The sequence below is a fragment of the Chiloscyllium punctatum genome, chromosome 11 (assembly GCF_047496795.1).
Source record: "Chiloscyllium punctatum isolate Juve2018m chromosome 11, sChiPun1.3, whole genome shotgun sequence".
NCBI lineage: Eukaryota > Metazoa > Chordata > Chondrichthyes > Orectolobiformes > Hemiscylliidae > Chiloscyllium > Chiloscyllium punctatum.
In genome coordinates this window covers 87,910,238-87,933,596 of record NC_092749.1, presented here as the reverse complement: position 1 = coordinate 87,933,596, position 23,359 = coordinate 87,910,238, and the positions used below count along the sequence as shown (strand labels likewise).

The window sequence follows — 23,359 nt, the reverse complement described above, 5'->3', positions numbered from 1 at the left end:
CACTTTGACTTGTCTTCACTGATGCTGCCAGATCTGCTGAGCTTTTCCAGCAACTTCTGTTTTTGTTACTAAAACAGACACTTGATTATTATCTTAATGCTGTTTGTGCAATTTTGTTACGTGCAATCTGGTTGCCAGGTTTCCTATATTACAGCAGTTTCCAGAGTGCTAGATGAAGGGTAACACACTATGGAATTTCCTCAGATTGAGAATGGCACTAAGTAAATGTGAGTTCAGACTTTTTATTTCTCTTAATTTCTGGGTATTTTCTTTATTTCAAATCATTGATAATTAGGATTTAGAACTGCTACAGATGTCTGGACTTTTAGGCAATTGAATGTATTAAAGTTTCTTCCATTTTCAATATTGCAAAGTGTCACCTTCTGCAAACATACATCTTCTGCAAATATACAAAAGATTGCAATCTGAAACAACACGTCAATGTATTGCTATTAAAGTACCCACCATAGAGTCATACAGCACAGAAAAAGACCCGTCAGCCCAACCAGTCCATGCCAAACATAATCTCAAATTAAACTAGTCCTACCTGCTCACTCCTGGCCCATACCCGTCCAAATCTTTCATATTCATGCACTTATCTAATGTTGTAACTAGGCCCACATCCACCACTTCCTTAGGAAGTTCATTCCATACGTGAACACCCACTGTGTAAAAATTGCCTGAACTGCAGTGCTCTTCCAGCACCACTAATCCAGAATCTGGTTTCCAGCATCTGCAGTCATTGTTTTTACCTAAAAAAATTGCCCCTCGTGTCTTTTTAAATCTCTCTCCTCTCACCTTAACAAGTGGCCCCTAGTCTTGAAATCCTCCATTCAAGGGAAATGACACCTACCATTAACCCTACCTATACACCTTATTATTTTATAAACTTCCATAAGACCATAAGACCATAAGACATAGGAGTGGAAGTAAGGCCATTCAGCCCATCGAGTCCACTCCGCCATTCAATCATGGCTGATGCGCATTTCAGCTCCACTTACCAGCGTTCTCCCCGTAGCCCTTAATTCCTCTAGACAACAAGAATCTATCAATCTTGGCCTTGAAGACATTTAGCGTCCCGGCTTCCACTGCACTCCGTGGCAATGAATTCCACAGGCCCACCACTCTCTGGAAAAAGAAATGTCTCTGCATTTCTGTTCTGAAATGACCCCCTCTAATTCTAAGGCTGTGTCCACGGGTCCTAGTCTCCTCGTTTAATGGAAACAATTTCCTAGCATCCACCTTTTCCAAGCCATGTATTATTTTGTACGTCTCTATTAAGTCTCCCCTTAATCTTCTAAACTCCAACGAATACAATCCCAGTATCCTCAGCCGTTCCTCATATGCTAGACCTGTCATTCCAGGGATCATCCGTGTGAATCTCAGCTGGACACGTTCCAGTGCCAGTATGTCCTTCCTGAGGCGTGGGGACCAAAACTGGACACAGTACTCCAAATGGGGCCTAACCAGAGCTTTATAAAGTCTTAGTAGTACATCTCTGCTTTTATATTCCAACCCTCTTGAGATAAGAGACAACATTGCATTCGCTTTCTTAATCACGGACTCAACCTGCATGTTTACCTTTAGAGAATCCTCGACTAGCACTCCCAGATCCCTTTGTGCTTTGGCTTTATTAATTTTCTCACCATTTAGAAAGTAGTCCATGCTTTTATTCTTTTTGCCAAAGTGCAAGACCTCGCACTTGCTCACGTTAAATTCCATCAGCCATTTCCTGGACCACTCTCCCAACCTGTCTAGATCCTTCTGTAGCCTCCCCACTTCCTCAGTACTACCTGCCTTTCCACCTAACTTCGTATCATCTGCAAACTTCGCTAGAATGCCCCCGGTTCCCTCATCCAAATCATTAATATATAATGCGAACAGCTGTGGCCCCAGCACCGAACCCTGCGGGACACCGCTCGTCACCGGCTGCCATTCTGAAAAAGAACTTTTTATCCCAACTCTCTGCCTTCTGTTAGACAGCCAATCCTCAATCCATCCCAGCAGCTCACCTCGAACACCATGGGCCCTCACCTTGCTCAGCAGCCTCCCGTGTGGCACCTTATCAAAGGCCTTTTGAAAGTCTAGATAGACCACATCCACTGGGTTTCCCTGGTCTAACCTACTTGTTACCTCTTCAAAAAATTCCAACAGGTTTGTCAGGCATGACCTCCCTTTACTAAATCCATGTTGACTTGTTCTAATCAGACTCTGCTCTTCCAAGAATTTAGAAACCTCATCCTTAATGATGGATTCTAGAATTTTACCAACAACCGAGGTTAAGCTGATTAGCCTATAATTTTCCATCTTTTGCCTTGATCCTTTCTTGAACAAGGGGGTTACAACAGCCATCTTCCAATCATCCGGGACCTTTCCTGACTCCAGTGACTCTTGAAAGATCACTGGAGACAAGGTCACCTCTCAGCCTCCTATTCTCCAGTGAAAAAAGTCCCAGTCTTTCTTTATAAGTCAAACCTTCCAAATCCAGCAGCATCCAAGTAAATCTCTTCTGAATCCTCTCCAGTTTAATAATATCCTTCTGATAACTGACTAACCAGAACTGGACACAGTACTCCAGAAGAGGACTCACCAATTATCTGTACAACCTCAACATGACTACCCAACTCCTATACTCAAACGTCTTGAGGGTAAGCATGCTAAAAACCTTTTCAACTACCCTATCTATATGTGATGTACCTGAACCCCTAGGTCCCTCTGTTCTATAACATTACTCACAGCCCTATCATTGATTGTACAAGTCCTGCCCCTGTTTGTTGGACCAAAATGCAACATCTCGTATTTATCCAGATTGAACTCTGTCTGCCATTTTTCAGCCCATTGTCCATTTAAAACGTCCATGTTTAAGATGCTGAAAATTGCCCCTTTTATTATTGTGATTATTCAGAATGCCAAAATGGTCCTGCCATACAGTCACTGTCCACGATGTCGGCCACATCAAGGGTCTGCTCATGCCTCATTGATATCACAATGCCAGAAAGCATTTGTGCATGCACCAGTAATATTACCACATTCAGTTTGCAATGATATTAGCAGCAGAGCTTGTGCAAATGACCTCACCAAGCTTGCCATACTCATGCGTGGGCTGCTAACATCACCTGGGAAGTTGCTCAGTTTTCTACTGGCTGAGCATGAGAAAGGGATTGAGGAGGACACTGAAGGTGATGGGCAGGCAGAGGCTGGGCTGAGTAGATTTGGAAGGCTGGGGCTGACGACATGGAGCTTTCCCTCCTCATATAAAAACTGCAGAGTAGCTCTCCACTGGTGCTGCCTCCCCACATGGCCCTCTCCGTGCTGTTCAGGAGGTGCATTTTATGGAGCTGGTTGGTTTTGCCCAGGGGCTGAAGCTGAGTGCTGAACAGCTGATTGAGGAGGTGGCAAAGGAGAACAGCAGGTTCGGGGGAACAGGAGCAGCAAAAGCCCTGGCCCCAGCTAGTCCTCCCATCCCTGGGCACTGCAGCATCTGGAGAGGGTTCGGGGTGAGGCAACAAGTGCATTGGAGGATTGCATTGGTGGGTAAAGAGAGCTAATATGTAGATATAACTGGGAAGAGGAAGGTTGCTGTTCAAATACTGGGTTTTCTCCAGGTGCTCCGGTTTCCTCCCACAATCCAAAGATGTGCAGGCCAGGTGAATTGGCCACACTAAATTGCCCATAGTTTACACTTGACCAAATTTCACTGGAATTATTCACTGATCATTTTCATCTGAAAGGTCAACAGATACATTCAAATATTTTCTGTAGATTGATAGAGGAATGCAAAATGATTTTAATCAGTCTGAACCACTAGCCTTATGAGACCTACATCATTACTCTTGATAATTTCTAATTAACTTGATAAGAGATACAATTACACAATGCTGGATCAGGTGGGGGTAAATATAGGGTGGGGGAATGGAACTGGGTGGGTTGCTTTTCAGAGGGTCGGTGTGGACTTGTTGGGCAGAAGGGCCTGTTTCGTATCTAATCTAATCTAATCTAGTACCAGAGATAAAATTTTGACTTCAGGTTGATGGTCAAGCTAAGCAGCTAAGGAAGTTTCTGTTTTTGGCATGGATCAAAAAGAGTTTCTAGTACCATTAGGAAAATCGCCACCATGGATAAACAAAATCGTTCCTTCAGGTTGTTTCAGTTTGTTTGAAGTTTATCCATACCTGGAAAAACAAATACATTAATTCTACAATCAGTACTTTTTGTTTTGAGAATATGAATCATACTCATATCAAAATTGTAAATTTTTCGTTAGAAAAGTATTAGTTTAATTTGGCAATAATAAAACTAATAGCTCACATGTCATGAGTACATTGTCAGAAAGCTACAGCTGAATGGAGACATGTCATTGGCCGTGATTGAAGGGAGAGGAAGGGTATAGGAATAAAGAGATGTGGGATCTTGTGGTGACTAACTCTGAGACAGGAGACCTGGTTTCAAATCCCACCTGATCCAGCATTGTGCAATTGTATCTCTTATCAAGTTAATTAGAAATTATCAAGAATAATGATGTAGGTCTCATAAGGCTAGTGGTTCAGACTGATTAAAATCATTTTGCATTCCTCTATCAATCTACAGAAAATATTTGAATGTATCTGTTGACCTTTCAGATGAAAATGATCAGTGAATAATTCCAGTGAAATTTGGTCAAGTGTAAACCAGTTAAAGAAACAAAAATGGCTGAATTGCTACTGAATATTTTTATTTATCAGCCTGGTGCAGAATAAGTTTTAATGTCCTAAGTAGCTTACCTGGAAGATATTGATAGTTCAGTGTTATGCGGCACCGTTGTTTGTCCTCCCAGCGCAGTGAAGCCAAGATGTTACAATCCATATGTACAAATGCCATGTCCTGATAACAGATGTCTTGACCTTCCTGGGAAGGTATATACAGCTTGAAGGAGGCAGCACCAATGCAGCGGAGCCCTTTCGAATCTGGACCAGCAAGTGGCAGGTTAAAGTGACCCTGAAGGTGGATGCCAGTGGGAACATCCTCCAGTTTTGTGATTGAAGGGAGGTGAGGCTCCCTGATGCTGGGGCAACATAGAGAGTGTGTTGAACCTGTAGGAGGTCAGGGCACATGGCAGCAGACTGCAAAGTGACTCTATAGAAACTGCTATAAGGAGGGGCACCTGACTAAGGACTGCAAAGAGTCCAAGTGCAACCTTTGTTGGAAAACAGGCCTGCAAAGGCCTAAGCAAGACATGAGTGGGGAGAAACCCATATGTGTAATTGGCCAGAAGTGGCAACACAAGCAGTGGAACCCAAAAGAACAGCAGGATGCCACCCTCCAATAAGACAACTGAGAAAAGGGATAGTCAGAAGGAAGTCGGGAGTGTGATGCTGGAAAAGCACAGTAGGTCAGGTAGCATAGGAATGAAGGGCTTATGCCTGAAACATCAACTCTCCTGCTCCTCGGATGCTGCGGGACCTGTTGTGTTCTTCCATCTCTGATCTCCAGCATCTGCAGTCTTCACTTTCTCATCGTCAGAAGGAAGGCAAGACTTGCAGGAAAAGAAAGGAAGATATTCTAGAAAGTCATAAACCAACTGAAAACCAATGGAAGAGGAGACAATGACAGGGGAGTATGTGGCAGCTGGTGAGGAAAAACCACAAATGGAAACCCCTTCAATCTCACAGGGCTACCACAGGCCAACAGAATGGAAAGAGCAAGTTGTATGAAGAACACACCAGTGATTGCTTTTCCAATGAAGACTTACGGGAGGTTCACCATAAACAGAAGGGGCAAAGCACCACGATGGGGAAGGAGATGAGCACCCCTGACCTGGAAACATGAGAGGCCATGCAAAACCCTGATGTCAGGAACATAAAGGTACCAAGCACAGCACAGCTCTGGGAAACCAGGAGCTGAGCACAACAACTCTGCACAATTAGGAGCACAACATGAATTCTGACCTTCCTGGCTTCGTCTCTGCCCCAATGACACCTGGTCAGGATAACACCCACAAGAGGAATAGGACAGCTACCTCAACCCAGTGAAAGTACAAAAGTTTACATATACCACTGGGATGCAGGAGCTCGCCCAGCAATAGGATCAGTCTTAAATCTTTACTGGACAATATGGTGATCTAAAAATATATTAACAATGGTTTGAATATTGCCAGCGTAAACGTGTGTCGCATAAAAGCCACTTTGCAATGTTTTCACTTTGGCCAAAGTCAAACCGGATGTCTTTTTCTGCAGGAGTGTGAGGTACTACACCTCAGCAGCTACAGGAAATGGTTGAGCTTACAGGCCTACAGGCCTTAGATTTGAGTAATGATTGCCGAACCTCCAGCCTAGGTATTCTGCTGTGAGGAGGCAACTTTATCATCTCAGAGGTTAAGGAGGAAGTGGATGAGCACATCCTCGTAGCAGATGTTATGTACAGAAATGCTCCACTGTGACTAATTAATGCATGTGCCCTGGAGGTAAAAAGTGAACGTCTAGCCATCTTTCAGACCACTGCTGCCAACAACATCCAGACCAGTTATTCTGGACTGTCACTTCAACTGGATCACTGATGCAGCTAGATGATCCAGAGAAGCTAACAGCAAATTGGACATCACATCCTGATTCCTGATGAAAATGTTCAAAGTCATCAAGCTGCATGATGTCTTCAGCACTTCGACAGAGTGTGGCATAGATACACTGAGTCATGCTTAGATAGATTTCCTGTTTATGTTTTCAGTCAGATCCACCCGATGTCAAGCCTGTGTTGTTCTTTGACCACTGCTAGCCGATTGTTACCTATAGGATGACCAATGGGCCAGAAAAGAAATGTGCAAGTGGAACGTGAACCTTTTGACCCCAGAAAATACTCAAACTGAAAAGGAACTAAGTAGGTTGGAGTACTGTGAAACCCTCAGTTTCCAGCAGACTGGTGTGAAACAGTTAAAGGGAACATCAAGAGATTCTTTATTCTCAAGGGTGCTCAGAAGGCAAGAAAGAGACAAGTAAAATTGTCAAAACTCCAGAAAAGCTTGGAGAACCTATTCCTGCTGCAGACAGAATTCGATATCAAAGAGGATCTCCAGGAGGTGAAGAGCCAGCAAGCCTTGCTCTTTATCTTGAAGCCTCCAAGATAATCTTCTGGTCCAGGGTCTGCACTGTGGAGCAGGATGAAGTGTGCTTGGGTGCACAGGGAGAGCCATGATCAGCAGCTGAAAGGAAGAAGATGGCTTGATAATGTCATTTCAGTCTGACATCCTAATGATCAGCAAATCTTTTTATATCAGACTGTATGACATGAAGCCTACAGACTACACAGCCTCCCAGTTGTTACTGTCCTAAAACGGAGTGTTGGATGACAGCACGCAGGAGATGCTGGACCAGCTGTTACCTCTGGATGAGTTGACCAAAGCCCTTAAGTCCTTTGAAAAAGAATAAAACTCCCAGAAGTGATGGCTTACTGGCTGAGCTACCTTATTCAGTTGTGTGACCTTATTGGCCAGGACTTGCTGGAGGTGTCCGACAGTTTGCTTCTGGCAGGTAGCATGTGTGAATCCATGAACAAGGGCATCATCACTCTAATCAATAAGTGGAAGAAGGAGAAGGAGGAAAGTAGAAATTAGGAATTGGTGACCAATTTCACTGCTAAATGCAAATGACAAAAGTCTGTCTAAGAGTCTCACAAATGGGGTTAGGTCTGCTCTGAGATTAATCATTCACCCTGACCAAATCTATGCCATACCAGGCAGGAAAATCTGAGAGCCTTCCTCAGGAATAATATCACCTACGTGAAGTTTGGACATCTGCTCCATCAGCCTGGACAAAGAGAAGGCCTTTGACAGGATATCACACACCAACATGTGGGGTGTGCTTCCAAAATGGGTTTTGGATGCGGAATCTAAAATTGGATCTGACTGCTCTACACCAACATCATTACTGCAATCTCAATCAACAGGTAGGAATCAGAAAGCTTCCCAATCAGATCTGGAGTCAGGCAGGGCCATCTACTCTCTCCTGCCTTGTTTGTATTGTATAGAGCCTTGTGCTGAGTCCATCAGGAAGGATACTAATCCTAGAAGGGCAATGATCCCAGACAGCGGAAGCCTGCAGGTCAAAGCCTCCCTGGACATGGATGACATTGCTGTTTTCTGCTCGGATCTGCTGTCAATGTGCAGATTCACGAGCACTTGCAACCAGTTCGAACTGGTCTTGGAAGCAAAGGTAAATCAAGGCAAAAATGAGAGCAAGGCCATGTTCTTTGGGTACAGGGCCAAACCATCCTTTATCCCCTTCACATCAGGTCAGATTATCTGAAGATGCAAATTATCATCAGGGGAACGCAGGAACTGGACTTAGGGGAGCACTGCTCCCTTTCAATTGCAAGGAAAAGCCTGGTAATCAGGTGTAAAGTATTGCCACAAGTGGTGCAGGTCTGGCCATTCCCTGAACCTATGCTTTAGCAGACAGCCAAGCCATCTTCCACTTCAAATGGAGATCAAAGATGGACCGTGACTGCAGGGATGCTATGTATAAAGCTCTGGATAAAGGGAGGGGGAAAGATATACCCAATACTGCACTCATCCTAATGGCCATTTTTGTATGTGGCTGCATCAAGGTGCATGGAGACCCTCAGTATGCAAACACCAACTGTCACTACGTACTGAAGTTCCACCTGTCCCTGGTGTTGCAAAGTAGTTGGACCGTTCAATATCACTGATTCTTTGTGGAAAAAAATTACAAAGAGAAATAACTTTGACCACAAGTTAGTCCAGAAGGGATCAGCACATAACGTTCTTGAGACGCTGTTGGAAAAGAAGAGGGTGGATTCTGTGCATGGAGCCCTGAACAGACCATCAAAGTCATCTGGCAGAATGCCTTATCACCAGAACTTTCCAAGAAGCACCAAAATGTAGCTTTACCGATGGTCAGAACGGCACAGCCTGTCAGATCCTTTGTGCATGCTCCATCACTGTGCACCACTGCATGCCGGTCTCGCAGATGCTGCACTGGTGAAGAGACGTCACACATCTCCTTCTGGAATATGCCTTTGCAAACGTCTGTAGAGAGATGCAATTTTTTTTGTCAAGATTTGTCCCAAATACTTTCATGATGCAAGACTCTGTGCTCTACAGGCTGTTCCCCACAATGCACACTGAGACAAACATTGACTGCACCTGGAGGACTAAATGGAAGGTACTCTTTGGTTTGCCCAAAACTCGTTGGTCCCTGAGTGTAAAGAGTTAACATTGACAGAGTTGCAGACAGGCACATTCCAAGTTGCAGGACTATGTGCTGAGGGACACTAAAGTTTGGGGCAGCTGCTGCCAACAGCAGTGGGGAAAGATCACCATTTAAAGTCTTTTTGCAAATTATAGTTAGGGTTTGTTCCGTTATCACACTCTTTCATTACTTCAATATACACAAATAGTGTCTCACATGAGTAAGAAATATCTTTGATTTTCCCAATTGCAGGGAATGTCAAATTCCAATGTTTGTTTTTCTTGATACACAAAGATTGTATAGAACTGTTTTAATACCTGTGAATGTACATAAAGCTTTTTTCAATGAATAAAGTATATTTTTGCAATTAAAACTTATTTTTGTAGTTGTAGTCTACTAGAAATAGGGAGAAGGAGTGAGAGATCTCAGTTTGGTGATGATTGAGTAAGGTTGTAATATCATTTCCTGGATTGTAGTCTTCAGTTGATATAGTTAATAAGGTAAAAACTGGCAGGAGAACTTGATCCTGTGGAATGCTCCTCCTGGAATATATGGAGGAGAACTTGACCCTGTGGAATGCTCCTCCTGGAATATATGGGAAATCAGGGACATTTCTAGTGATTATGGTGACTACATATGTAGTAAATGCATTCAGCTGCAGCTCCTGATATGCTGCATGGAGCACCTGGAGCAGTGGATAGACTCACCATGGAGCATTGATGAATCTAAGAATGTTGGGGATAGCACCATTATCGAGTTGGTTGCACCAGCAGGAAGACAAATAAGTTTGATCAGGGGCAGTGGAAGACTCCCTGTGGCCAATCCCCTCTCAGTTATACAGTTTTGGATACTGGTGGAGATGGCTTCTCAGGGAAGGCAATAGCAGCAGCCAGAACAATGGCACCACAACTGGCACTGTTGTATAATAGAGAGAGTGAAGTGTAGATTAACAGTGGTGCCAGTGGTCATTGTAGTCAAGAGCATAGATTGAGTGTTGCTTCCGGCCACAGAAACACCTAGAATGGTATGTGGCCTCCCTGGTGCCAGGGTCGAGGATGTCTGAGTGGGCACAGAGTATTTTGAAAGGGGAGGATGACCAGCCATAGGCTGTGGTCCAAATTGGTAGAAAAAGAGATAGGGTCCTGCAAAGGGAATTCAGGGAATTAGGTAGGCAGCTAAAGAACAAGACCTCTAGGATTGTAATCTCAGGATTATTTTCTATGTCATGCACCAGTGAGGCTAGGAACAGGAAGATACTGATGTGAAAGACATAGCTAATGAGCAAGTGTAGGAGGGAGAGCTTCTGGAATGTAGATCATTAGGATATCTTCCAGGGCAGATGGGACCTGTACAAGGACAGATTGCATCTAAACCGGGGGGGGGGGGGGGGGGGCTACCAATATCCTGGGATAGAGGCTTGCTAGTGCCACTTGGGAGGGTTTAAATAGTGTGGTGGAATGGGGTTAGAACCAGAGCAGAAGGTCAGCAAGTAAAACAATCGAGGAAGAGTCAAAGATTAATGCCAATAAGACTAAGAGGAAGAATAAACAGGGCGAGATTACTGAACATGAGAGGTCTGGCTGTCTAAGTTGTATTTGTTTTAATATGAGGAGTATGGCAAATAAGGCAGATTAATTTAGAGCTTGGATTAAAACACACAACAATGATGTGTGGCTATTGCAGAGACTTGATTGAAAGAGGGACATGACCAGCAACTTAACGTTCTGGGATTTAGATGTTTAAGGCGAGATAGACAGGGATGTAAAAGATGTGAGGGAGTTGTGTTCCTGATTAGGGAGAATACCACAGCTGTACTGTGGGAGGCCACCTGGGTGGGCTCATCCAGCGAGGTCATATGGGTAGAGCTCAGGAACAGGAAGGGTGTAGTCACTTTGATGGGATTGTACTACAGTTCTCCTGACAGCCAGCATGTGATCAAGGAACAGATATGTGTACAGAAATTGTAAAAACAGAATCATTTTATTGGATGATTTTAATTTCCCCTATAATGACTGGAACTCACTTAATGGCAGGGGCTTGGATGTGGGGAGAGAAGTGGGGAGAATTCATTAGGTGTGCGCTGGACAGTTTTTTGAAACAACATATAAATAGTCTAACTAGGGAAGGAGAATATTAAATCTGGCATTGGGGAATGAGTCCATCCAGCTGATTGAGTAGAGGAGCATTTCAGGAACAGCGGCCATAATTCTATAAGTTTTAAGTTACTTATGGAAAAGGACAAGAGTAGTCCTGGGGTGAACATATTAAATTGAGGGAAGGTTAATTGCCACTGTATTAGGCAGGAACTGGGGAGCGTAGATTGGGGTGGCCTTAAATGCATGCCCCCTAGTTTTAGACATTTCTGGGAAAAAGATTCTGACCGTCAACCGTATCTATGCATCTCATAACTTAAAAGACTTCTATCAGGTGTCCCCTCAGCCTCTGCTGCTCCAGAGAAAACAACCTGAGTTTTTCTCATACCCTCTAATCCAGGCAGCATCCTGGTAAACCTCTTTTGCACTCTCTCCAAAACCTCCACATCCTTCCTGTATTGTGGCAACCAGAATTGAACATTAGGTGTGTGGCCTAACCAAACTCTTATAAAGCTGCAACATGACATCCTGATTCTCGTTTTCAATTCCTGGATAAGCCCACCCAGGTGGCCTCCCACAGTACAGCTGTGTCATATGCCTTCTTTATCATCCCATCTACTTGCATGGCTACTCTATGGAGCTATGGACTTGAACCCCAAGGTCCTTCTGTACATCAATGCTGACCATTAAGTGTATACTCTTTCTTAACATTTGATCTCCCAAAGTGCAGCACCTCAGACTTACACGAATTAAACTCCATCTGTGATTTCTCTGCTCATATCTGTAACTGATTTATATCCAGCTGTATCCTTTGACAAGCTTCTACTCTATCTGCAACTCTACCGATCATCTGAAAGTTACTAATCCATACATCTACATATATCATAAACAGCAGAGGTCCCAGTACTGATCCCTGTGGAACACAACTAGTCATGGGACCACCTGCCTTATAAAACAAACCTACCATTACCTTCTGCTTTCTTGTTAGCAAGCCAATTCTAAATCCACGCAGCCAGGTCACCGTGGATCCCATGCATCTTAATCTTCTGGATGAGACTACCATGAGGAACCTTGTCGACAGTCTTACTAAAAATCCATGTAGACAACATCCACTGTTTTACACTCATCAATCACCTTCACCACCTCCTCGAAAAATTCAATCACCATGTTAGTAAGACTTGACCTGTCCTGCACAAACCCATGCTGACTATCCCTAATTAGGCCATGCTTTTTCAAATGTGCATAAATCCTATCCCTAAGAATTCTCTCCAATAGCTCCTCAACCACCAATGTGAGACTCACTGATCTATAGTATCCTGGATTATCCCAATTTCGCTTCTTTAATAGAGGAGCAACATTAGCTACTTACCAATCCTCCAGAATGTCTCCATAGGCTAATGAGCATACAAAACTCTTGATCAAGGGCCCAGCACTCTCCTCTCTCTAATCTGGGATAGATATCATTGGGCCCTGGGCACATATCCACCCTAATGCTCTTCCAGGAGACCCAACACCACTTTGTTCTCAATCTCAAAATACCCAAGCATATTAGAATGCTCCACATACATCCCACTATCCTCCATACCCTTCTCTTTGGCGAATCATGAGGCGAAGTTCTCATTTAGGCTCTCACATCCTCTGCTTCCAAGCACAAGTTCCATTCTTTATCCTTGAGTGGTCCTACCTTCTCCCTCTTGTTTTTAAAAGTATGTATAGAATGCCTTGGGATTCTCTTTAAGCCTACTCGGCAAGGTCATTTCACGATCTCTTCTTACTCTCCTAATTCACTGCTTGAATTTCTTCCTTTCTTTATATTACTCATGTGCCCTGTCCAATTTTAGCTTACTAAACCTTACATCTGCTTCTTTTTCCATTTTAACTAAATTCCTAACCTCCCTCGCTGTCTCAGGGTCCCTTACTTTGTCGTCCTTGTCCTTTCTCCTTGCTGGAACATGGTGGTCCTAAACGTTCAACAGTAGATCTTTAAACAATTCCCACATGTTAAATGTGGACTTGCCTGATAACAGCTCCTCCCAATTAATGCTCCCAAGCTCCTGCCTAATACTAATGTAGTTTTCCCTCCCCCAATTTAGTACCTTATCACAAGTCCTGATTAATCCCTATTCATAGTTATCTTAAAACTTAATGAGTTGTGATCACTGTTTCCAAAATGGTCTCCAATTGAAAGGTCAGTCACCTGGCCAGGCTCATTTGCTAATACAAGGTCAAGTATGGCCCCTTCTCTAGTTGGAGTCATGGGTAAATGAATAGGAAGGGTTTGGAGGGATATGGGCCGAGTGCTGGCAGGTGGGACTAGATTGGGTTAGGTTATCTGGTCGGCATGGACGGGTTGGACCAAACGGTCTGTTTCCATGCTGTACATCTCTATGACTCTTGAATACACTTGACAAATTCTGCCCCATCTAAGCCTCTTGCTCTAAGGAAGTCCCAGTCAGTGTTGGGGAAGTTAAAGAACTCTGGTCCCCACAACATTATCTCTGGATTAACATTCCAGTGATAATACCACTAGGCCTTTGCCTTCTTTCTATATGGACATTATCAAGGCCTCTGACAAGGTCCCTTATGGTAGGCTGGTACAAAAGGTGAAGTCACATGGAATCTGTGGTGAGCTGGTAAAGTGGATATAGAAATGGCTTTCTTATAGAAGACAGAGACTAGCAGTGGCAGGGTGCTTTTCAAATGGTAGACCTGTGATCAGTGGCGTTCGCAGGGATCAATGCAAGGACCCCTGTTGTTTATAATATATATAAATGAAATGGAGGAGAATGGAGGTGACCTGTTCAGTAAGTTTGTGGATGACACAAAGATTGGAGGAGCTGCAGAAAGTGAGGAGGATTGCCAGAGGATACAACAGGATATAGATAGGCTGAAGACTTGGAAAAGAGAACAGCAGATGGAGTTTAATTGAGACAAATGTGAAGTGATGTATTTTGGAAGATCTAATGCAGAAGTGAAGCATACAGTAAATGGCAGAACCCTTAGTAGCATCAATGTACAGAGGAATCAAGGCGTACAGGTTCACAGTTCCCTCAAATTGGCAACACAATTGCATAAAGGTATTCAAGCAGGCACATGACATGCTTGACTTCACCAGTTGTGTCATAGAGTGTAAACATTAGCCACATTTAGAATATTGTGTACAGGTCTGGTCACCACACTACACAAAGGATGTGGCGGCTTGGAGAATGTACAAAAATATTTACCTAGGATGTTGCTTGGTTCGGAAGAGATTAGCTATGAGAGTTTGGACAAATTTGGTTTATTTTCACTTGAATGTCACAGAATGAGGGGTGACCTAATAGAAGTTTACAAAATTATGAGAGGCATGAGTAGAATGGATATAAGGAGTCTTTTTCCAATGATAGAAAAACCAACTACTGGGGATATAGGTTTAAGGTAAAAGAAGGAAAGTTTAAAGAAGGTATGAGAGGAAAGTTTTTTTACAAGAAGGTGGTAAGTGCCTGGAATGCAATGCCAGAGGAGGTGGTGGAGGTGGACAAAATAGCAATGTATAAGAGGCATCTTGACAGATATAGGAATATATAGGAATAGAAGGATATGGACTGCTTAGATGCAAAAGGTTTTTAATTTAGAAAGGCATCATGTGTCAGTGCAGTCTTGGTGCGCTGAAGGACTTGTTCCTGTGCAGTATTATTCTTTGTTCTTCATTTGTTCTTTGTACTTCTGTGAAATTGCAAGGAGTTCAAAACTAATTTTCACCATAAAATAAAAAAGTTGTCTGATTTCCAAATAGAATGCTATACTATGGAAACTGATTTACTTGAAGCTTACAAAAGGGCCTATTTTGAAAATTTGTCTGTGTGTGTGTGACTGGACTTGAAATACTAACTCTGCATTCTCTCCACAGACTTGCTGAGTTTCTCAAGCAATTTCTGTTTTCATTTCAGGTGTGAACAAAATCATGTTCTGATCATTAAACAAAACTCAGAAAGTGTAGACTCCAATTAGACACCTTAAACTTCTATTTACCTTTCTTTTTTCTCAATGATCCTAAAAATGTTCTTGTGTGAGTTTCTGTGACGTGCTTACATTTCTTTCTGTTTATTCCAATTGCCGGGCAACTCGTTGATGTTTGGTTGGCCATTATTTATGAGCAAGTTCATGTCACTTAGCTCTTGGCCCCTTTTAAACATTTAGTTAGATCATACTTGTGAAACTTAACCTCATTTATTCAATCTGTAAGCCTTGATATATTTACCAAATGAAAAATTCAGTTTTGCGAAATCCATTTGATCCAACATCTACAGTCTTTAGGAATAGACAGGTCTAGAATTTTTACAAACTATTTGGTGACATTGTTCCATCCCCACCCATAAAGCTAAGTATACATTTTTGGCCAGCTCATGGGACTTTGTGTAATATTGGCATTGAATTTTATATCCAAAACTGGAATTGTACAAATCAACCCGTAATTACATAGCTTATGTTTACAGGTTCCAGGGTTACTTTGCCTGGAAATAAAGAGCAGAGCTAGGGTCGGATAACGATTAATTGAATAAAACAGTTAAGCAAACTGTGACAGACACAACTTTCAAAAACTTGCTAGACATTCCTGTACAATAGCTGTAAAGCTACAAGAGTTTCACTTTAACAAAGTCCAATAGAATTGCATGACAGTTTTCTAAAATTTAGTAATGCAAAGTTGATAAGATGACTTGCAGTGACACAGATATTTTGAGAACAGTAAGTACAGCATGCTGTGAGGATTCAAAAAGAAAGTAGGAGATAAGATCGAATAAATGATAAACGTAATGGTTCACAGCATATAGCTTCGGTTTTAAAAGCTTACAGATTGTAAGAGCAAGGGAAAGGTGAGAGCAATAAACAATACCATAGTAATGATACCAAAATGAAATAGAGGAAACTGTGTATTGAGCTTTCATATCAACAACTAACAATGCAAAGTTGAAAGTATTTACAAATATTTGGAGTTTATTTAATTTGGCTATAGTTACAATTTATGCTACTTTGTTTATTTACCTATTAAAAAGGTGCCTGTATAAACTTTCTGGATGTTATGCAGGATTTTATAGGGTAAATAAAGAGAAATTGTTTTCAGTAGCAGGTGAATCTGTAACTATAAGACACAAATTCAAGGTTATTGACAAAATAAGCAGAAATTTGTCCGGCTATAAGGTTATGCATAGTGGTTAAAAGATGCATCAAAGATTTCAGAGCTTACGTCTTAATATTGAGGTTTCCCAACCACTGAATAATTTTCAGAGTAGGGGCCTGGTGAACATTTGCAGGTTAGTCCTACATCAAAAAGATTTCAAAATGTGCAGTTGTTTTGTATTTTCACATATCTTTTAAGTGATTTATTTAAGATAATGCAAAATAAATGAGAAGGGAATTCAGGAAGCATGATAATACAGTGAATTGTTATGATTTGGAATGCTGAGAGAGGTTAAATTGCAATATATACTTGGAAATTACTTATTGAGCTTATATGGACTTCAAAGAAATGATTTGAATGGTTATACTAAAAGAGCCAAGATATAGGAGTCTCTTCAAGTGCATTGCTGAAAATGACACCATTCTAGTTTGCACTCAACAGGAGACTCACAAGAATACCAAGGGAAAAAGTAACAATATTTTATACTGCATAAAAAGATAGTGATGATTAGTTAGACTCTGATTGGTAGATGTATTGTCATGCCAAATGCACCAGTTACATGATGACTGACACAGAACTGCCAAGCTTTGTTTAAATCTAAACAAGGCAGGTTGATTGATTAGTTAAGGCATTGCTTTGAGAAATTAACCAGAGAATGGCTTTTACTTATTTAGGTAATTTGAACAAGGTGCATTGTGTGTATAGGCAGCCCCTGGGTTGCAAACGGATACCTTTCTAGAGTCTGTTTATAAATTGATTTGTATGCAAGTTGAAATGCAATGTAAGAAAAAATAAAGTAGTCATTCGTAAGCTCAGGAACTTGTTGGATCTTTAAAATCACACCCATATGTGGGATTGTATTGTGGGATGGCTCCATCCATCACCTATCATCCATTTCTGAGGCATCAAAATCCAAAGTTAAAAATCACACAACACAAGGTTATAGTCCAACAGGTTTATTTGGAAGCACACTAGCTTTCGGAGCACCGCTCCTTTATCAGGCGATAGTGGAGGACATAACAATGTGTCCTCCTTATCACCTGATGAAGGAGCGGCGCTCCGAAAGTTAGTGTGCTTTCAATTAAACCTGTTGGACTATAACCTGGTGTTGTGTGATTTTTAACTTTGTATACCCCAGTCCAACACCGGCATCTCCAAATCACCAAAGTCCAAGCCTGTGTCCTGTCAATAGTACAGTGAACAGTTAAGCTCTACAGACCAGGAAGGCCCCAGGTTCAATAATTGGGTTAAATATTTTTAATCAACCTGCTCGGATACATTATGAAACAATTTGGTTCAGGTGGAATTCCAACCCAAGCATCCTGACTCAGAAGTAATGACTTTAACACTGTACCTAAAAAGCCCTATATTAATAATTGGTCTATATTGAGTTTAGTTCAATTCAGTTGTGTAAGCAGTTGAGCACTTTAATTGGATTCATTACTCTAGGAATAGAAAGCAGAAAATTAACAATTGGTCCTACCTCTGATGGTGCCACAGCCAAATAGTGGCTGATGAATAAGACCCACAAGTGCAGTATTTATAGTGAGTCAAGGGATATGCTGTAACATGAAAGTAATTCAATGTATTTATCCTGTGCCTTTCACAACTTCAGGACATTCAAATTACAAACAATTAATGAAATGTGATTAACTATTGTAATATTTGCAAATGTACACGTCAGTTTGCAAGGTTACACACACCAATGAGATGGGAACCAGAGCTACGGATCAGAGGATTGGGTAGCTGGTGAACAGGCAGATACAGCATGCAGAAAGTTTGAGGAAGGATAAGCAGTTGATGGGACAATCAGTGTGATAGATTGAAGTGTGCGCACTCTAATGCCTGAAGTGTCAGGAACAAGGGTGATGAACTTAAGGAATAGATCAGTACTTGGAGCCACGATGTTGTAGCCTTAACAGAGACTTGGATATCACAGGGACAGGAAGGGTTGTTGGATGTTCCAGGTTTAGATGTTTCAAAAGGAAAAGGGAGTGAGGTAAAAGAAGTGGGGGAATAGCATTGTTAATCAGGGATAGTATAACAGCTGTCGACGAGGAGGGTTTGTCTACTGAATCATTGTGGGTGGAAGTCAGAAACAGGAAAGGAGCAGTCATTTTATTAGGAGTTTTTTTTATCTATCCTCAATACCAACAGAGACATGAAGGAGCAGGTTGGGAGGCAGATTTTGGAAAGGTGCAGTGGGACTAGATTGGGTTGGGATATCTGATCGGCACAGACGGGTTGGACTGAAGGGTCTGTTTCCATGCTGTACATCTCTATGACTCTGTGACTCTATGACTCCAACAGGATTGTTGTCAGGGTGACTTCAATTTCCCTAATATTGATTGGAACCTCCTTAGTGCAAATAAATTGAATGGGCAGATTTTGTCAGGTGTGTCCAGGAAGGATTCCTGAATCAATATGTAGATAGGCTGACTAAAGGGGAGGCCATATTGGATTTGGTGCTTGGCAATGAACCAGGTCAGGTGTCAGATCTCTCGGTGAGACAGCATTTTGGTGATAGTGATCTGACCTTTACTATAATCTTGGAGAGGGATAGGAGCAGCAGGTATGGGAAGTATTTAATTGGGGGAGGGGGAAATTACAATACTATTTGGCAGGAACAGTGGAGCATAAAGTGGGAACAGATATTTTCAGGGAAATGCATGACAGAAATGTGGAGGTTGTTAAGGGAGCACCTGCTGTGAGTGCTGGATAGGTTTGTCTTACTGGGGCAAGGATGGGATGGTAGGGTGAAGAAACGTTAGATGACACAAGATTTGGAAAATCTAGTCAAGAGGAAGAAGGAAACTTACTTAAGGTTGAGGAAGCAAGGATCAGACAGGGCACTAGAGGGTTACAAGGTATCCAGGAAGGAACTGAAGAATGGACTTAGGAGAGCTACAAGGGGATTTGAAAAAGCCTTGGTGAGTAGGAATAAGAAAAACCCCAAGTCCTTCTACACTTTGGTGAGGAACAAGAGGATGGCTAGAGTGAGGGCAGAGCCAATCAGGGATAGGGGAGGGAATTTGTACCTGGAGTCGGAGGAGGTAGGGGAGGTCCTTAATGAATGATTTGCTCCAGTATTCACTAATGAGAAGGACCTTGTCATTTGTGAGGACAGCATGAAACAGGCTGATACGCTGCAAGTTTTATAAAACATGAAGTTAGGTAAGTCTACTCAGCCATTTGGAATATTCCCAAGGTTACTATGGGAAGCAAGGGAAGAAATTGCTGCTCCTTTGGCAATGAGCTTTGTGTCCTCACTATCCACTGGAGTAGTACCAGATGATTGGAGGGTTGCAAATGTTATTCCCTTGTTCAAGAAAGGGAGTAGGGATAACCCTGGGAATTACAGACCAGTCAATCTTACATTGGTGCTGAGCAAATTATTGGAGAGGATTCTGAGATCCGGGATTTATGATTATTTGGAAAAACATAACTTGTTTAGAGATAATCAGCATGACTTTGTGAGGGGCTGGTCACGCCTCAGAAGCTTTATTGAATTCTTTGAAGATGATAAAACACATTGATGAAGGTAGAGCAGTGGTTGGGGTGTATATGGATTTTAGCAAGGCGTTTGATGAGGTTCCCCTTGGTAGGCTCATTCAGAAAGTAATGAGGCATGGGATACAAGGAAATTTGACTGTCTGGATACAGAATTGGCTAGTCCATAGAAGACAGAGGGTGGTAGTAGTTGGAAAGTATTCAGGCTGGAACTTGGTGACCAATAGTATTTTGCAGGGATTTTTCTGGGTCCTCTGCTCTTTGTGATTTTTATAAATTACTTGGATGAGAAAGTGAAAGGTTAGGTTAATAAGTTTACAGATGACACAAAGGTTGGTGAAGTTATGGATAGTGTGGAGGGCTGTTGTAGGTTGCAACAAGACATTGACAGAATGCAGAGCTGGGCTGATAAGTGGCAGATGGAATTCAACCTGGAAAAGTCTGAAGTGATACATTTTGGAAAGTCAAAATTGAATTCAGATTACAGGGTTAAAGGCAGGATTCTTGGCAGTGTGAAGGAACAGAAGGATCTTGGGGTCCATGTCCATTGATCCCTCTAAGTTGCCACCCAAGTTGATAGGGTTGTTAAGAAGACGCATGGTGTCTTGGCTTTCATTAGCAGGGGGGATTGAGTTTAAGAGCCATGAAGTTATGCTGCAGCTCTACAAAGCCCTTCACAGATACTACCAGACCCGCTGAGCTTTTCCGCGCAACCTCTGCTTTTGTTTCTGATTTACAGAATCCGCAGTTCTTTTGGCTTTTATTTAGTATTAGCTATATGTTGCTTTCATGACTTTGGAATGTCTGAAACTGACTTGCAGCTGATTAGTATTTTTGAATATTGTCACTGTTAATATGAAGTGCAGAAATCAAATTATGCAGGGCAAGGTTCCACTAAGTGATGTTGCTCAATAAATATTATTCATTACACAAGTGAAAACACTCCTGCTCTATAAAATAGCACATTGGATCTTTTATATTTATGAAAAGAAAAATAAAGACTTACCTTAACATTGTAAACTAAAGCACCTTCAGTGCTGCACTGGTGGTTGAAATCAGATTTTAGGGCATGAAACTCAACCTTCCAATTCAGAAGCAAGAACATCAATACAGAACTACATTGTGTGGTGACTGACTGAACTACCATTAGCAATTACATTGTGTGGTGACTGTCTGACCATCCATAGGTTATCTGATCATGCTGAAATGCACAAATCTATTATTTCAGCAGATTCTGTTTTTGCTTTGTGCACTGGCATAGAGCATTTTAACTCATTATAAATCTTTTCAGCCTTTTATTTTACACAGAACTTATGTTTTCTCTGGAAACTTTCACATGCCATCGGTGATGTTGAGCATTCACTATTACACTCATATCTTAAATTTTTACTAGTATACCAAAAAAAGAAATAACACCTGACCGAACTGGATGGCACGGTGGCTCAGTGGTTAGCACTGTTACCTCACAGTGCCAGGTCTTGGGTTTGACAGCACCCTTGTGTGACTGTGTGGAGTTTGCACATTTTCTATGTCTGTGTGGATTCCCTCTGGGTGCTTTGATTTTGTCCCATCCAAAATGTGTCGGTCGGTGGATTGGCCATTCTAAACTGTCCATAGTATCCATGGATGCGCAGGCTCGGTGGGTTAGCCAAGGGACTTGTGGGGTTAAAAGGATAAAGTAAGGGGTTGGGTCTGGATGGGATATTCTTCAGAGGGTTGGTGTGGACTCCATGGGCCAAAAGGCTTGCTTCCATATTGTAAGGATTCTACGATTCAAAATTAATGTGTTTCCAATTTTTTTTAGAATTAGAATCCTTACAGTGTGGAAACAGGCCCTTCAGCCAAACAAGTTCACACTGACCCGCTGAAGAATAACCCACCTACACTCTTTCCTCTACCTTACATTTACCCCTGAACACTATGAGCTATTTAGCATGGTCAATTCACCTCACACGCACATCTTTGGATTGTGGGAGGAAACCCAAGCATCCAGAAGAAACCCACACAGACATGGTGAGAATGTGAAAATGCAGTTGCCCAAAGCTGGAATCAAACCCAGGTCCCTGGCACTGTGAGTCAGCAGTTCAAACCACTGAGCCACCATGCACATGCTTCTTCATTTTCTCTCTGAAAGGAATTCGAGATGTCAAGATAGGGAGGCGGATGGAGGGTTAGATGTTATGATTAGAGATTAGATTACTTACAGTGTGGAAACAGGCCTTTCAGCCCAACAAGTCCACACTGACCCGCTGAAGTACAACTCACCCAGACCCATTCCCCTACATTTTCCCCTTCACCTAACACTACGGGCAATTTAGCATGGCCAATTCACCTAACCTGCACATTTTTTTGGATTGTGGGAGGAAACCGGAGCACCCGGAGGAAACCCACGCAGACACGGGGAAAACGTGCAAATTGAGGCAGGAATTGAACCCGGGTCTCTGGCGCTGTGAGGCAACATCTTTTCAACATTCTTATAATATGAAAATAATTTTAAATTCTTCAGAATGACATGTTTGACTAAGTGGCTGCTGTGTAGTTTAACATACTATTGGAAGAACAAATAAATCTGCTGAAAAAATGGATTTGTGCATTACAGCATGATCAGACAACCCAAATATGGCTGTCACCAGTGGGGAAGTGACTCATAGGCTAGGCATTTTTTTTAAACTCTGGACTAGGATAACCAGGTGAAGGGAGGCATACCAGCCCTCCCCCACACCAGCAATAGAAGTGGGCTTACCTTAAGAGGGAGGAATGGTCTTTGAGATTATTGTGTTGTGATACTATTGAGTGACTGATTTATGACACGTTCCATTGCCAGCTCTGTTGCTGCCCTGACAGCTCCTTGACTAATAAGTATTAGTGTGGGCTCAGACAGTTGAATTTGAACAGAAGCATCTAGAAGTCACAGAAACAGCATAAGTTACATTATGCGTCTCTGTGGAATGAGGGTGGGTCAAGGGAAATGAAGAAATTAGCTAAGCCAGCTGCTGTTTAAACACACATGAAGCTGACTCCACAAAGCTGCTCTGTTTACAGGGTCTATGGTGTAAAAAAAGTGCTAGCCTCCAAGAAGAAGGGAGGGGCGAAGCATGAATCATAGAAGTACTTCATCAAACCCCCGTTAATTCAGAGCTTTAAAAGGAAGTGACATAGAATGGGGAGAGAGACGTCAGCTGAGAACACATTTTTCCTCTAAGCCCATCCCCTGGGTGGAGCTCACCTCCCTACAAGCACCAGATGAGTTTACTGCTTGTTAAAACGTTATAGTTTATTTCCTCTCTGCTACAGAGATACACGTGCCAAAAACCATTTGTTTGAAGGTATGTGAAACAGTTCAGATTCGTTTAACTCCACAGCGCGTTTTCTGATGCTTGAATGTTTTTTGAAAAGATTGAAAAGGATGTCAAAACCAG

The 23,359-nt window shown here is 42.2% G+C and overlaps 1 protein-coding gene across 2 annotated transcripts in view; it reads left to right on the top strand.

Annotated features, from left to right (window-relative positions):
* agpat4 (1-acylglycerol-3-phosphate O-acyltransferase 4 (lysophosphatidic acid acyltransferase, delta)) overlaps positions 1-23,359 on the top strand; it is a 180,816-nt gene that overhangs the window by 23,672 nt on the left and 133,785 nt on the right. Inside the window, exon 1 of one of the 2 annotated variants that reach the window (XM_072581203.1) lies at positions 23,151-23,266. The exons of the other annotated variant lie outside the window; for it this stretch is intronic. The gene's annotated coding sequence lies outside the window, so the exon portion shown is untranslated. Of the gene's footprint in view, positions 1-23,150; positions 23,267-23,359 lie in introns of those variants that run through there. 2 annotated transcript variants of the gene reach the window in all.